Here is an 18,422-nt window from a genome sequence, read left to right on the forward strand (position 1 = left end):
CTTAATCACATATTGAATATTGTTCCTTCCTTGGTTAATATAATCACTTTTGCTGCTCGTAGGTCAATTTTGTAACATTCGAAATCAGTGGCGACCGGGTGAAAATTTTAAGTAGGCGTGCTGCATATAGAAAATAAGAAAAATAATTCATTTTTTTCTAATCAGTAACCAATTTATTAATAAGTAAATTTACATGGTAAAAATTGCTTTTTTTTTTTAATATTTCACCCTTACCACGAACGCACACCAATAATAAAAGTTTCGTACACAGAAATAAAAATAACGCGCGCAAGCATACAATTTATCTGTAGCGACACTGCGCAATGAGCAGTGTCGGTTTCGACATTGCAAGATTGCATTAGATCAGTGTATTTGTTTCGTGTAACGATAATTGAGAAAATATAATTATTTTCATATTTTCAACAGTGACACTCGTCATAATTCAGCCTTGTATCTATAATAAATAAATAATTATATGTTGTTTTAACAGAATAACATAAGATTTGCCAAAAATATTTCACCTCACCACGAACACACCAATAATAAAAATTTTGTATCTCACAGAAATAACACGCAAGCATACAATTTATCTGTAGCGACACCGCTCGTTGAGCAGTGTCCGATTCACTTGTTATGTGCAGTGACAAGTGCAGACGAATATCGGCGAGTCTAGCGCCGCAGTTGGCCGAACGTGGTAATTCCGCCTTAGATCCCTATGCATTTGTTTCGTAATCTAAAGCGTTAATCTAACAATTTCAATTATTAACTATTCAGTCAATGTCGAAACATAAGCTGTAACCTTTAACATGTTTCATTGCATTTATATAAGGTTCTAAGTATTGTTATTATTTATAAACCCAAACAAAATTTAATGTTTTCGTTTTTTCCTTCGGGGTGCTGCAGTGTCGCAGTGCTTATGTACAAGCCGCCAATGTTCGAAATGTATGCAGTAGAAAAGTAGATATTAAAAGAATCTTCTCCCCTCGTCTACTCGAACTGCAATTGGAAATAACTCAATTTCTGAAAACGGAATAATGATCAGTTCTTATATCACAATTCATGTACCCCTATTACTACATAGCCTGACCGTAGAATCCAAATTAATTCAGAAAGTAACATATCCCCTAGGGTTAGGCTCTTCGTCGGTGATGGCTTATAATTAGTGATAGTCATGGGCCAGATATCTCTGATTGGCTACCAGTGGAGACTGAACTGCCCACTCAATCTCCAAAAGCTACATAGGGTTAAAAGGCCTTGCCCTTCTATAAGGGAATAAGACGGCGTTAGCTTATTATTTATATTATTATCAGAAGATAGTAGGTGGAAGTACTAGATATTTTAGACCTCTGGTACAGCTGCTATAAGTCACCTGCTATTTCTGAAAACCGACACTAATTTAGACAGCAACACACCGTGTTAGGGGTTAAGAAAAACGAAATGACGCCTCTTGGTTACCAGTATCGTCACGGGATGACACTTAAAACTAGTGATAGACTTGGGCCAGCTATCTCTGATTGGCTACCGGGAAAGTTCCAGAATTCAATATACTTTTGCTTTTTCCCTAGCTAAATGTTTTCCGTTATGATCATCGCATTTTCAGTTACGACGCTTACAAATACTTGGGATTTTCTACACAGACCGGACATTGAATTAGAGACCTTTATACAGATGTACGTAAAAGTCACTTATGCAGCGAATATGTAAAATACTTGATCAGGTGCGTCACCACGTGTTCTTAGCAACTACTTAAGAATGATGCTGGTCAGTAATCGGCAATAGTGTTGGTTACAATAAAAAAAAAAATAAACAAAAACTTTCGGACTTCGATAAAGGGCTTATTGTGGGTGCCAGTCTGGCTGTGGCCACTATTTCGAAAACGACCGAGCTGAGTTCGTTATCGAAAGGAGAGATATCCTGGATGTTTAATCAGTGAGAAATTAACCCGCATTGATTGTCTAAGACGTATAACTGTGAAATGTTGACGTTTTATCCAGCAGGTGACGGTTGTTTCATGGACGACAATGCTACTATCCATCGCGCAAAAATTGTTCAGCAGGCATGACAATGACTTTCTCCATTTTCCCTGGCCACCACAAGCCCAGATCTGAACCACATTAAGAATGTATGGGACATGTTAGAAAAACAGATCCGGTAACAACGTCCTCTTCCACAAAATCTGAGCCACTTACAAGACTGTCTGGTGAATGACTGGTATGTTTTAGACGTGGATACAATCAAGCACCTTTCGGAATCTATGACGAACTGGGTGTGTGCTGTAATTCGGGCTAAAGGAGGTTCAACACGGTATTAAATAAAAGTTTCTAATTCAGTGGCCAGTATGTGTAGAACATTTAACAGCAGTGATTATGAACCTCAATAAACATGCATGAATTGCAATAGATACGGGAAATCAGTGTCAGAACAGAACTGCAAGCTTGGTTTAACAGCTACGGGATTATGATGTCAATGTATTATGTTAAAGGCACGTGTTCTTCGGGCTGGTTTGTCTTTTGGGCGAGATGGAGATTTTCCTTGGTAATGCAAATTTCCAAGGAAGATTCTGCTATTACAATATTAGTCTAAAACTCAATAGACTTCAGCTCAATAGCTAATGACCAATCCTAAAAAGAATTGGTCATTAGCGACTGATATACACAGATGCGCTACTCATAAGATCAGAACTAGTGATAAAAGACGGGAGATACCAATCGCTCGCACACAAAATAATATTTCTGTTAATGATATCATAAGCAAACGGAAGATAACAACGTCATTAGAAATGGAAAAAAGAAAACTGGATAATAATATTAACATTTAATGTTTAGTATGTTAATCCTCTAAGATTGCGATAAAATATATGGAAATGTCTATTACAAAGACATTGGAATTTAATGACAAACACACTGTAAAGAGAAAAATATCAATGGACAATAAATTCTAGGATTTCATAATTCCAGTCACTCTTCCATATTCTCAATTATAGGATTTCCAACATTTAGGCTGTGAATCGAACACAATTCTGACAATGACATAGAAAATAAATAAATCCTATAATGCATTATTTAAATTAACGGGATATTAAATCCCACATTGTTTTAAAACCGAATAAGAAACTCAAAGATTGGAATCAGAGAGTTTCTATAATTTAAATAATGTTTATATCGCAGAAATGAAGCTTATTAGCTCTTTATATTTAAGTAACTTAATGGTTGCACCTGTTTGGAAACTCGTATAGCAGAGTATATAAGTTCTTTTCGCTATACACTTTGGTATTAATTGGTCTAGCTGCTCACTGATGAAGCCTCAAAAAAAGGCTGAAACCGGTCTGGGTAGTGACCTTCCACCATAATGTAATAACAGCATACATTTCCTAGGAAATGTGTTTTTACATTATGGAAAATACCTAAGAATAGCGATCAGAACCTTTGCTACGAGTTGTCCGGTATTGTACTACGTACTAGGGTCACTTGCATTAGCTCACGCTAGTGGTCGCCGATACTTTATAGTTTACTATATTCGGCTAGAAACTCTCTGATTCCAATCTTTGAGTTTCTTATTCGGTTTTAAAACAATGTGGGATTTAATATCCCCTTAATTTAAATAATGTTTATATCGCCGAAATGAAGCTTATTAGCTCTTTATATTTAAGTCCTATAATGCATTTTTATTTTCAAACGGAGTAGGCGAGGCTCTAATTAACCTTCAAATGTCATCTATTCATTTTAAATCCTAATGATCGTGTTGTCTGAAATAATGTGTTCTACTATAGATTTTTTTTTGAGATGGTATTTAGAAACAAGAGTTTCCAGGAAAGGCAGAAAGAGAGAGTGAGAGAGAAACCGTACCCACTACAGATTGATAACTCGAAAACTGAGGCGATAAATAAAAAGCCTGTAAAAAGATCCTTTAATCTCAGCTGGATTCAATCCATGAAGGTATTTCTTTTGTCTAGTATTATGGTACAAACGGAGTAGGCGAACGATGTAACAAGGCTAGACCTTACAAAATTGAATTATGCCAATTGCAAAGAATGTGAATGAAACTAAAAAAAAAGAAGAAGAAGAAGCTTATACAAGCTGTATCTTATACAGCGAATACAATAACTGTTCTGAAACCTGAGTCTAAATCACTGATGATGTTTAGCATGTATGATATTACCTTTTGATCTGGCTTCTCTGGTCAAAAAAAAAAAAAAAAAAAAAAAAATCCTATGCAGGAGAAATCATCAAAAAAATCAGCTAACGCCTTTTTATTCCCGTATACGGGGAGTAGGCGAGGCCATTTAGCCCTATCTAACTTTTGGAGACTGAGTGGGCAGTTCAATCTCCACTGGTACCCAAGAGAGATAGATGGCCCAAGGCTATCACTAATTAAGCGGTACTCAGTGGAGACGGCTCAAATGTGCCGCCATCTCGTGGTCCCTAATTCTAACACAATATATTTAATGTCTGAAATAATGTGGGTTCTACGGTCGATTTTCTTGAGTTTACAGGACGAAAAACCCGAGTTTCCGGGAGGAAAAACCTGCTTGCCCGTGCCAGAGATCGACTAACTCGGGAACTGGTCGAAAAAAGGCTTAGAAAAATTTCCTCTAGTCGCCGACTAGACTCGAAACCAAGTCTTCCTTCGTGCGGCCAAGCGCCTTGGTTGGCAAACGCCACATCCACTGAGCTACACAGGCTCTACAGGAGAAATATATGGCAGAATATCAACATATTACTGTATTCCGAACTCTGCCCTCACATGGCATTTTTTGTTATAGGCTCATCTGCCTTTCGTGAGAGAGATAAATATATTATTATTATCATCATTATTAAGAGAGACCTCCAGGGAATTAGAAACTCGTCGAAGGAGGCTACATACATGTACCAACTCTCATAGTTCTCGAATTCATTCACACTGCTTGCACACACAACATCCAATGGCAATCCATTTCAATAACGCACCACTCTATGCAAGAAAAATCTAGATCTCACCCCCTTCTTAGCGGCATTCATTCTCAGCTTCCAAGGGTGTCCTTTTGTCCTTTCTCCACCCTCCATAAAATGGAAAATTTTATAGCTGAAATCCTGTATGACCCTTTCAGAAGTTTGTAAGTCTCAATCATATCACCCTATCTTTCTCCTGTCTGCAGTCTACAAATTCTCAATCTCTCTTCCCAATCAGTATTCCACAATCCTGATATCATTTTAACATTTTCCACTGTATCAGAATCTCAACGAAAACCAGACCTGCGCACAATAGTCCAAATGAGATGTTATCAAGGCCTTGTAAAGAGGCAAAATGACCTCCTTATCTTTTATGTCAAAGTTCGTTTTAGCATTGCAATTATCGTTTGAGTTGTATTTGTAGGGAAAAAAAATCATTCCTCCAAATAATGGACATAGTTTTCTCCAAACAGATGATACGCTTATAAAGAGGAAACATGCTTGTTAAGGTGCCAAGTTTGTGGATAGTGCTCAGTGACATAGTATTTTCATTATTGGAATGTATTGACTGCAACTCACTCTCAGCCCATTTATTGTGGTGTGGACTAGCCTTTTTTTTCCCATACATTATGATTCTGTGGTTGGAATTGTCCATGGCACTGTTGCCATTATAAATTAGAAAAGAGAACAGGAAGTAAAGCTTTGTTTATTCAAGAAGTTTCTATTGCCCAATAACACTTAATCAGGGATGAAATATTCTTATTTGAAAAATTATATTCAGAGATAGGACTGTGAACTCACGCTGAACTGGCTTCAACATCCATAGCTCTAAACTGCTCGGAAAGAGACCTTTCTAAGTTCGATTCTAGTCACACAGTAGGGAAACTTTTTCTAAGATTTCTTTGATCGGTTTCTGAGATAGACGATCTCGGTTGGGCACGGGCAAGCGGTTTTTTCTCTCCGAAACTTGGATCTTATATCCCATAAACTCAAGAAAATCGACGCGAAATCTCTAATTTAAATAATAATTCCGTGAATAAAGTACGGTAGATGTCTGTCGTACTGTATTCACGGAAGTTATTTAATATCACTGAACAGTTGAGGCGTATATTTCATATTTTCTACGGATGGAGTTTGGCTGTCACCCAGTCTCCATAGATTTGGTTTAAAACGCCCTCATCTACTCCCATTAGGGAATAATAGTCGTTAACTGATTTTATTTATTCATTCATATCATCCCTCTTTCTATGTTTGCTAGTGTCTGCAATCTGCAAAATCTCAATCTGTCTTCATAATCAGAATTCAACAATTCTGGTACATTTTTAACATTGTGTCAGAATCACTGCTGAAACCAGAAGACCTGAATGCAATAATTCAAGTGAAGTCTTATCCAGGCCTTGCAAAGAGGCAAAACGACATCCTTTTGTTTACATGTAAATATTCATTTCAGAATTGCTATCATTCTCCAAGTTGTATTTCCAATATTTGCTATATGGCCCTTGAACTTCAACTTCCTGTGTACTAAGACTTCAAGATCCCTAGCCTGATCAGTTTCTTCTAGCATAATTCCACCAATATAATATATTAGATATCTAATCACACCAAAATGTATGACTTTACATTCATTAACATTCCACCGGTAGCTATTTTCACATGCACATAATTCAGGCATGTTCAAATCATTTTGCAAGTACTGCATATCAACAGCACTCCTGATTACCTTACCTTACGGAATACATGCGTCCTAGTGGTTGTATATGTGGCAGGTGAGAGAAGAGGAAATACGTATATGAGCAAAATGCAGACAATGGGAGGAACTTGATGAGTTAGAAATGACTATAACTAACCTCGTTGAGTCAGAGGCGGGAGATTCTCCACGTAGAGGGCGAGAATGGTGAGAGAAACATGAATAAAATAATGAGAGTGAGGACTATGGAAAGGATTAAGGATTGTGAAGACGGAGATGGTCTCAATTGGGAAGATGAATGGCAAATAAGAGTGGCTGATTTGCAGAGAGAGAGAGAGATGAGCTGAAAGAGCAGGTGGAATGTCTTGGGAATGAGAAGTGTGAAAGATGTGATTAGGCAAATGGAAGAGATGAATGCAAGGCGAATCAGAGTAGGAGTGAGAGTTATGAGAATGATAGAAGAGGAGAGAATGGAAACAGTAGGAGAGCGGGAATGAGAAGAATGTGAGGGAGCACTAGAACCACAGATAGAGTGATGTCAGAAAGGCAGATAAGTAGGGGAACACAGAGAGAAATTGTTAGAGGAGAGAGAGTGAGGGATGCATGTGAGCAATGAAGGAACAGGGTGGTAAGAGGTGTAATGTATGGGGACTTGATGATCTGTGATGTTCAAGATAGGATGCATGCGGAGTGTTTGCCTGGAGGAACAATAGAAAGTGTAGTTATGGCAATTAAGAGGGGTGAAAGGGTGGATGATATGACTGATGGTAGGAACAAATTACTTGAGAGGTAATGTAAATTGGGCAGCGAAAGATATGAGATTCATGCTTGAGGTTGTACGAAAGAAGATACAGAGAGGAAAGATAGTGTGATGTTGCCTAGGTATGATAGTGACGAGCTGAGCAGAAGAGCAGTAATAATAATAATAATAATATTATTATTATTATTATCCTCTAGGGAGTCCAAAGACTCATCGAGGGAGAGTGTGCCAACAGCAAGGAACGATTGGTCCCCTTCCAATATTGAATAACATAATAGCTAGAATGTGTCAGAAGAGAGGATTGGAATATGTAGATGCTCGGAGGGCATTTGAGGACAGAAAGGAATTGTATGCGAGAGGCTGCTTGCATTTGAATGACTAAGGACGTAGGCATCTGGAGAGATTGCTGTTGCGAACGAGTCGGTGTCAATTCAGGGAAACTAGAATGTCCAAGGTGGATGGTAGCAGGGGTGGCCTCTTGTGGGAATGGGTACTTGGGAGAAGGGAGACGATATCAGGTAACGCTGAGTGCAGTATAGATAATGCTGGGTATAGAAACAGTGGCATTTTTATGCTTTATACATGCCAGGCATATCCGGAAAGAAGAGGAATTAGTGACGCTGATAGCATCAGCATGGCAAAAGATTATTGGGATCACTGAGACGTGGTTGACAGAAGAGGATATAATAACAGGAATAGAAGTAGCTGAGTACAGCATTTTTAGCAGGATAGGAATGGAAAGTGTAGTGATGGAGTACTGCTTATGATAAGTGACGACTTATGTCCTCTAAGAGTGGAGCCTTTGGAAGGCAGTGACACTAATGATTTTGAAAGCATATGGTGTGAAGTAGAGATGGGCAGACAGAATAGTTAGTGGGGTGTTGCTACAAACCAAAGAGCACAAAGGGTGGGGACGAGGAGATGTTTAGACAGTTGAGCTTGGCAAGTGCAAGAAGAATGATTGTTAGTTATGGGAGATTTTAACTACAGCAGTATAAATTGTGGAGAGGAAGATGCATGTAGCAATAAGGGAATGAAATTTCTAAAATTCTTGAGGGACAAATGTCTTAGGCAACATGTAATAGAGGGAAAAAGAGGTTCAAGAGTTTTGGAATTGGTCATAGCATCAGAAGAGTTGATAACTGAGATGACATCTCTCCCACCATTGGAGAGAGAATGACCACATGGTATTGACTTGGAAGATGAACAGACATGCAGGAGTATCCAAGAGACTGGAACTTATGTGGAATTATAAGGCAGCTGATTATAATAGTCATAGACGTCAACTTGAGGAAGTTTCATGGAGGGAGGAATTGGAAAGTCGGGATATCATTAGTGCTTGGGAAATTGTGAAGGAATATTTGTTAGCAGCAATAGTAAGCTGTATTCCACCAGTGAAGAAGAGGACACAATTTGGAGTAAAGTGGATAACAAACAATATTAAACAATAACTGTATGCGAAAAAGAGGCAATGAAAGAGATATAAGGAGACAGGTGAAGAGCAGATGCATGAAGAATATAAGACACAGGCCAGTACAGTGACTAGTAAGGAAGGCAAAACTGGAATACGAGAAGAGATTGACCCTAAAATCCTAGGGAATTTTTTAGCTATGTGGCCAGTAGGAGGAGAAATGATTGTGGAAGAATGATATTGTGGGATGAAAATGAGAATAGGGTGACTGATGCTATGGGCATAGTGGAATTGTTCAATGAACACTTTATTGGAGTATGTCATCCTGGAGGAGTAAATTTTAATACTAGAGGGATAGGGCAGGTTTGCAGTTTAGATGTGCCTAAGGAGAGTGTGTTCTAAATACTGAGTATTCTGGATGTCACTAAAGCTGTGGGATTGGATAGAATTTCACCACGAGTTTCGAGAGAATGTGCTAAAAAACTGACAGATCCATTGACTTGGCTTTTCAATGAAAGTCTGGCTATGGGAAATATCCCCGGGGAATGGAAGGAAGGTAAGATAGTGCCACTGCATATGGGCAGTAGCAGACTGTGTCTAATTATAGTCCAGTTGGCGTATTATCAGAAGTTAAGATCTTGGAGAAATTAATGAAGGACCGTATACATCATTGGGCAGATAAGGTTATGTTATATGTGAGAGTCAACATGGATTTGGGAAGGGGCGATCTTGTTTTAGTAATATGCTAACCTTTTATAATAAAGTTACAAGTGCAGTAGTGAGGGAAAGGCATATACTGCCATTTTCTTGGATTTAGAGAAGGCATTTCACAGGGTGCCACATGATAAGCTGATATTTAAGTTGCAGCACATGGGTCTGAATGTCAGGTTGGTCAAGTGTATTCAGGATTGGCTGTCTGATAGGTATCAGAGAGTTGTGTATGGTGGGGCAGTTTCAAGGAGGCAGAGGGTTACAAGTGGGGTCCCACAGAGCTCAATACTGTTTAACATTTATATCAATGACATTGTCAGTGGATTGCAAGGGGATAGTCAGTTGTTTGCGGATGATGAGAAGCTGGGAAGGGTCATTAGTAATACTGCAGATGTGATAGCCTTGCAGGAGGATTTGAATAAGCTAGACAGATGTGCAAATCAATGGAGGTGTCAGTTTAATGCAACAAAACATAAGGTCTTGAGGTTTGGGACACATCGATGGGATGCTGCATACTCTATTGGAGGAAGTAGGGGAGACAAGAGATCTGTGGGTTGATGATTGATAGAAACCTGAAATTTAGGGGACATATTGCAAAGGTGGTGAAGGTAACACAGGGGATTGCTGCAATAATGAGAAGGATGCTGACCTGCAGAGATAAAAGAGTTATCATTCCGTTGTATAAGACCCTGATCAGACGACACTTAGACTACTGTTCTCAGATTTGGTCCCCAGGATTTGAAGGGGATAAATTTACTGTGGAAAATGTACAAAGGCAGATAACAAAGAAGGTTTCAGTACTGTACAATGTTAGTTATGAGGATCAGCAGAGGGAATGTGGACTGCAGAGTTTGGCAGATAGAAGGAGAGGTGATATGATTGAGACTTTTAAACTGTTGAGAGGTGGTTACAGGGTTGACACTGGGGAGTTCTTTCGCTTGGTTGAACAGCGGGAAGGAGTGATGACAGGGCCATCCTTGGAAGTTACAAAAGGAAACTGTGAGCAAGAGGGTGAGGAGTGGTTTCTTTGCATGGAGGGTGGTTGAACCATGGAATGTATTGCATGATAGAGTGGTGAGAGCGAAAACGGTCAATGAGTTTAAGGAGTGGTATGGTAGACTTTGTGTTTCCTAGGAGGAACCTCCCATGATTAGTCTTTTGACTCCATAGAGGCCTGAATAATAATTACCTATTTTTGCATCATCGTAAATAACTCTGTTGCATGTCAAATCCTTCCAATATCATTAATGTAAAGATTGACTAACCTTTGTGGCAGACCACTGGTTACTTTAAACATTACAAATTCATATTGACAAAATGTAAGGTTATGCATTTTGGGGTGAAAAGATTAGCAGCAGTATACCACATTGGTGGAACTGTACTCCAGGAGATTGATGAATCCAGGGACTTGGGAGTGTTGGTGGATAAGGAGATGAAGTTTAGGGGACACATTGCAAAAGTAGCTAAATCAGCTCATCAACTCACTTGGTTGTTGAAAAATACCTTGACGAGCAGAGACAAGTAAGTTATTGTACCTCTGTACCGAGCCTTGATAAGACCTCATCTCAACTACTGTGCCCAGATTTGGTCACCTAGGTTCCTTCTTGATGGGGAGGAGGTGGAGAGGATCCAGAGGCGAGTGACTAAGATGATAGCAGGTCTATGGAATGAACCTTATGAGAACAGGTTGAAGATTTGTGGGTTGCAGAACTTAGTTGATAGGTGGAAAAGGGGAGATATGATTGAGATATTCAAATTGCTAAAGGTTTCTATAGGATTAATTCAGAGGATATTTTTGAGATCAGGACTGGTGGTGGGAGAACTAGGGGACACCTATGGAAGCTGGGCAAGAGTGTGGTTAGCAGGGATGTTAGAGCTGGGTTCTTTACTTTTAGAGTGGTAAATGAGCAGAATAAGCTGCCAGAGTCTGTTGTGGGTGCTATGATGGTGAGTGAGTTCAAGGCATGGTACGATAGATACTGTGAGAATGTCGTATAGTTGTGTGGACATGATTTTTAGGGCCTCCCTCGATGAGTCTAAGGACTCCCTGGAATTGCCCGTAATAATAATAATAATGATAATAATATTCCCCCATACATCTCTTTTTGATATCTGTCAGTCAGATATCAATATTCTATAATCCAATGCTGTATTCTCCAATTTATGCAACAGTGTACCATGCTGTATTCTGTCAAAAGCCTTAGCACAATGAAAAGCATAATGCATCCAATCTAACTTGTCTAACTCAATGGTGACATTATTAGATATTGAGCAAGTTGCCCAAACATGACCTTCACTTTAGTAAACTTATACTGTTCGTTGCAGAGTATAGTTTTCTATCAACCCATTTCAGTATGTGAGCCATGACCAACTTTTCAAAATATTTACTACTATCCCAGATACCGATAGGTCCATAATTGGATACATCAGTCTTTGCACCACCCTTGTGCAATGGGATTGCAATACATTCTTTCCATTTTTGTGGAATCTTCCATGTTTTGCACTTAAATTGTCTAGTCTGGTCAAAGGAATAGCCAGTTCAACTACATGCTGTGGCTGAATTCTTATTCAGTTTGTGCAAATGCTGTAGTGCCTCCTCTTCATATACCTGAGTTTCTTCATCCAGTGAAGATCTAGCAGTGGAGTGCAATTTTGCATACACCAAGTTGATAGCTTTTAGCAAAATGGCTACTCATTAGTTGATCAAGCTTTTCTGCATCTATCACCCACATAATATCTGTAGTCAGTAATTATTCTTTCATATTCATTCTTTCTTTTACTTTCAGCATAATGACAGAATTCTTTTGGGCTGTCTAAACTTGCAGAACCAGTTTTTTACATATATGCAGACATAGTTTATGTACAATACTTGTGACTTTTCTGGCCTGCTGCTTGTAAATTTCATAACTGACATCTTTCCTATGTACACAGTAATCCTTCCACAACTTTTCCTTATGAATCTTTTGGTTAATACGTTACACATCCATTTTCTCCTGCCCTATTTATTCTTTGAACTCTTGTGACACATTCTGATATTGTATCATTTAAGCATTTTTTTTTAAACACTTCCCATGCACTGCCAATATTTTTCCCATCCGTTAATTGATACCATGGTGAACAATGCATACTCCTCAGGTGATCATAATTTCCTGCTTTGCAGTTTAGCACGTCATGTTTTGGAATGGAACATTCATAAACTTTGTCACTTCTCAGGTGAGTACTATATGATCTCTGTCACAAACCAAAGGTAGAATAGTTAAAAATATTTTAACTAAAATCCCCTCTGACACTATAATTCAAATGTAATATTCTTTCACCTCCAGTTCCTTCTGCCACATGCCACTTGAGAAAGTAGTGTCTCAACAGCTCAATAATACTTCTCATTGATTGGGTAGCAGAAAAATCTCATTCTTCTCATGAGATTGTGCTGCTACCCAATCAATGTTTGGATAATTAAAGTTTCCCATTATGATTATTCTTTTTGCACCCATCATCTTCATTTGGTGATGCATATCTCCATCACTAGCAACAGATCTACCTGGTCTGTGACAACACCCCACTATGTGTTTGATCTTGTTAGACTCCATCTCACACCAGATGTCTTCTTTTGATCTCCAGGTCTCATTAATATCTACAATATGTGGTCCAAACATAATAACCAATTCAACAAATTCTACCTCTTTGTTTCTGATACTCCTAGTATTTGTGTTCAGACATAAGTTACCTACATGCTTTTTTGCATACTCTTCTCTACAGTCTGCATCAGAGAGTTGGACAACTTGTAGATCTCTGTTCTTATCTAGTGTTTTACTTATACAGACATACTTGCACATGCTTGATAGGTCCGATCCATAAGAACACAAAATCAGTCTCTTCTTATAATTATTTCCATGCTAATATCCATTCCTATCATTAAAACAGCTACATAACATCGTTGCTCTTAGACACAGATTCTGACTATTTCTCCAATTAAAATTCAGTTTCTCTGTGTCAGTCTCCTACCAATTAATATCTTTCCAAGACTCCTGAAACTAAATGCATTCAAGTATCTATATACTCCTGATACTAAATATATGGTCATCCCTCTCATACAAATCCAATATTCAATCAAACTCATTCCACATATCCAAAAACTCACATCCATTCTTTCTACAGCCTATGCATAGACTCATTTGCCATCATAGCCCTTCTTAATTAAAACATATATTACCTTAACTAGGTAACACATGTACGATTTTCACTTTCTCACTCTTGCGTCTTCCAACCTTTTCATATTCCTTCTCCTACTGAATTTACTGCTAATTAAGTCGTATAGCTACTAGAATTGCACTCTTTTGCTTTTTCCTGTTTTTCAACTGCAATATTTTTTATTTTTAATATATAGCAAAACACCACCTTTCTTTTTGCATTTGAAAATATAACTTAATCATTGATTTAGGTCTTAGTATTGCAATGGTTCTATGAGCCATTGAGATACTACAGTCATCTTGCATGTACTTACTCGAGGCAGTTCTTGTTGGTGTGGGATGTTGAAATTCTGCACATTGTGAAGTTTTTTCCTGTAGTATTGCAGAGCCCTCATCACAGTGATGGGTCTGGTACTTGCATTGTTTTTGCGTTGTCTGGCAGAATCAACCTGAGATCCATTATTCTGGAGTGATATTTCAGGTTTATAGGTTATAAGAGATCATTTTACATTACTCACTGTTACTCACTTGTATACAAATTATACAAGCTTTCCTGGCAAGAGCTTGCCATTAGAGTATGATCGGTTCATGGACTCCACATTTTAGAATGTGAGTGCTGGTATCATAGCTCATTATTTTGGAGCGATCTTTTCGTATCTCTCAATGAGTTTTAGAGGACACTTTTAAATTTATTGAAAGCCTTTTATTGTGAGAAAACAACTGTTTTGGAAGCAATGAACGTGACTAGGCTGTTTCCCCCACTGCAGGATAGTGTTAAGATCAGTGTTTAGGGCACTTATTGTCAACAGTCTTGAAGTTTGAGAACTGAAAGGTTTATTAAATGAGTAGGAGAGGTGGAGAGTGCCATCAGCAAAACTGAGTAGCTGAAGGAATTGAGAGTAGGTTATTTATATATACAAGGGAGACGGTACATTCAAATAACCGAGACTTGGTTATTTGAATCTGAATTAACAGGAAAATCTGAAGGGAGAGACCTTTCACCATTATACACAGCAAACAACCTAAGATAAAAACTAGCAATCTAATTACAAAGGAAGGAAGGAAGGAAGACCATAAAATGACAATTTGATGAGAAGCTCTTGATGACCTTATCAAATGACTTGGAAATGTCAAGTGCAACAACACAAGTTTTTCCAAATTTCCATGGCACGTGTTCAGAGGTGGGAGATGTAGGCTAGATCTGCTGTGGATGTTAATTGGTAAAATTCATATTGGTGGTCATTAATTAGTTGACATTTCTCCAGAAAGAAATTGAGTGTTGATGAATTTCATTATTCGTGAGGTCTGCACGGTTAGCCTAGTGGCTATGCACTTCACAACCATATGCCTGCACCCTTTCTAAGGCCTGGGGAAGGAGTGTCCTAGGTTCGATTCCCATCGACGATGTGAGGAGCTTAAGGATCTTTCTCAGCCTTAGCCAAGTTAGCCAGTCTTGGGTGTGGACAGCAGGGTTCCCCCCCACTTTATCTGGGGTTTTTCATCCCACAAGCAGTCAAACCAGCCCAGTGAACACACACAGGATACATTCATAGGATATAGTACTTAATCCCTCATTAGGATGGCTCAACCGGTCCTAAGGGGTGGTCGAGGAACGGGCAGAACCCCACACAAATAAAAAAAAATTTTTCATGACAATACTGATGTGAGAGCAATAACTCGATAGTTGGATGGTAAACAGATCACTTTTTTTGGAAGTTGCTGTATATGGACTTGCTTCCATGCTATAAGGGATTCCATCTGGATGAGAAGCTTTTTGGTGTACAGGTTGTTCATGTTCCTTCTGTCTTTCTGGAAAGCTACAGGGAAGCACTGCATGTGTGCAGTGTTCTAGGTAAAGAAAGTGGCTTATTTTTGTCATACATGTAGAAGTTGGATGAGAAGAATGATGGGAGGTTGTCAGTCTTATCAGGTTGCAAGTTTTTTACATTTATTCCCATCAACTGGAGTCAGACTTCACTTTTTTTTTTTTAAATTATGGTTTGCAAGTATTGTGAGATTTAGTTTGGGCGAATGAAACTGCAGTTTTTATCTCGAGTCACTTATAAGCTTTTTTTTTTTGCTTGGACTGCCCTGGCACACTTTTAGAAAACCATGGATTGCATATAAGATGGGAATTTTGAGCAGAACGAGAAACGAAAACCTCCATTCCACCACAGATAATATTAGTAATATGATACAAGCATCTAGAGAGTCAACAATAGTTGTCATGCAAACTACCTATGGTTGTGAATGGCTGAGGAAGATGTTCCACAAGAGATGAAACTGGATAAGATTGTGATCTGAATTATCAAGAGAAGCAGTACCTGGAAGGAGAGATCTAGTTAAGTAGAGATCCAAAGTGTTTGGTGTGTGTGTGTAGACAATTTTCAGAGATTCTGGTTGAAAGATGAATGATTTGCTTTCATTCATCTCTTCCAGCTAGGTCACTGGCATTCAAAAAAGGGAGTCAGAATTGTGGACATTAACCACGCTACTGGCCAGGACGTATATATACATCCAAATTACCATGGATGCGAAGTGCGTATTAAAATTGTAATACCATTGATATTACATTGAAATTTATGATGGATATGAAACTTTTGAGGATGCATATTTGATCTTTAATGGCCGGTAAGGTGGTCACCAAGGAAGAGGACTCCCCCTGTTAGGGAAATCGGATTGTATAAAATCAAGCTTCACAGATAAGTTAAAAAAGTAAGAATGGTTTTCAGAATTAGGAGAAATAGTAGAAACAACAGATGAAACATAACAAGAAAAGCAAATCTTAAGCCACTGAAGGTCAAAAAGGCAAAATTCAAGATTAGGAATCTCCTGGCAAGGACTTTCAGCTTGCACAAAAGCATAAGTAACACTTTGTGGTGGAAGTAATTGTATAGGATGTGATTTGGACAGTTAAGATGATATGTTGTTATTGTAGCAGAGATTTGGGATGTTCATTCAAAAACAGGTGATCAGGTGTCATCTGCAAGTGATGTCCATCATTTAGGTTGGTGTTTATGCTATGAATATTGATGCAGTTGTGGAAGATTTTTTTTTTTTTTTGTAAAATTTATTAATTATTTACATTTTTTGGAGGAATTTTTTTCAAGGGAGGTTTGTTATTTAACAGTAACACTGCATTTATTTAGGTTTACTCTCATTCTGGTACCACTAAAGAGAATAGAAAAAGAGCAGGAGAACATTATTATTATTATTATTATTTGACACCTCCAGGGAGTCCAAAGACTCATCAAGGGAGGGCACCTGCTCTAAAGCTCTGTCTCCATCACTCGATCCTCTAACTGACCATAACTACACCAATGCTATCTACCGCCGACCACCATCACTAGTATTTCCACAGACAATCGCAAACATCCATGCCCACGGTGGGATTCGAACCCATAGCCTGTTGGCTGGAGAGTGGATACAGTAACCACTTAGCCAGCCAGGCTGGCCGAGTAGTTAGTGTATAGGGAGATAATCTTAAACTTAGACATGTTGCCCATACAGAGGGCTTCCAGACTGCCATAGTGTGGTCTGAACAGTGTACTTGCATACTACTACTACCCAGTATTCACTGGGCACAATCTGGCAATGTGAATGGCAGCTAGATTATGTACCAGCTGATCAGGTTTTGTTGGTAATAAGTGCAAACTGCTATATATTTATTAAACTGTGCTCCAGATGGATGACATTTAGGATCTGAAAATGATAGTCAACAGAAGCTAAAAGTGCACAGGGAAAATTTCACATGTTGCAAAGACTACCCAGGATCTTGGATCAGACCACGCATAAACTGATGTGCTGAGATTTAATCACCTGGTTTCTACTGTGATGAGGAACCTGATTTACCAGGCATCTTAAAGATGAGGAAGTGGTGCAGAGAATCCACAGGAAAGTGACCAAGATCGTGAAAGGTATGGAGTGCTCCCTATGAGAATATACTGTCTTAAAGATTTCCGGGTTAAAAAATTTCGTTAATAGGCAGAAAAGAGATCCAATAAAACCATTATTATTGCCTGACACTATTATTACCCTCCTTAAACTCATTCACTGTGCTCTCACTACCCTATCAAGCAATGTATTCCATGGTCCAACCATTCTACATGCAAAAAAGCCACTCCTTACCCTCTTGCTCACCACTTCCATTTATAACCTTCAGGGAGATGGCTCATTGTCCTTGTCCCTTGCTTTTGTTCTCCCCAAGTATTGACCTGTAACTACTTCTCAACAGTTTAAATGGTGGCTCAATCATACCACCTCTCTTTCTTTTGTCTACCAAACTTTGCAGTCCATATGCCCTCAGCCTATCCACATAACAAACACTGGACAGTCCTGAAATCATTTTCATTATCTGCCTCTGCACCCTTTCTAAGGTTAATTTATCCCCTTCAAATCTCAGTGACCAAATCTGAGCATAATAATCCAGATGTGGTCTGATCAGGACTTTATACCATGGAATCACCACTATTCTCTCTCTCTCTGCTGGTCAGTAATTATTGCAGTATTCCTGAGGGTAATTCTCTGGGTTACCCTCACCACTTGTGCAATATATCCTGTAAAATTCGAGTTTCTATCAATCATCACCCCAAGGTCCCTTTCCTCTTGTACAGTTCCACCAACAAAGTATATACCCTCCCATCAAGGTTGGGGATTCATCTGATGTCCCATTCATTTGCCTGCTCATCCAACTTATTCAACTCCTCCTTTGATTTGGTTGATTTAGGCAACCAAAGAA

This window comes from Typopeltis vanoorti, chromosome 10, assembly GCF_054136105.1.
Source record: "Typopeltis vanoorti isolate ZY-2024b chromosome 10, IOZ_Tvanoo_1.0, whole genome shotgun sequence".
Classification (NCBI taxonomy): domain Eukaryota; kingdom Metazoa; phylum Arthropoda; class Arachnida; order Uropygi; family Thelyphonidae; genus Typopeltis; species Typopeltis vanoorti.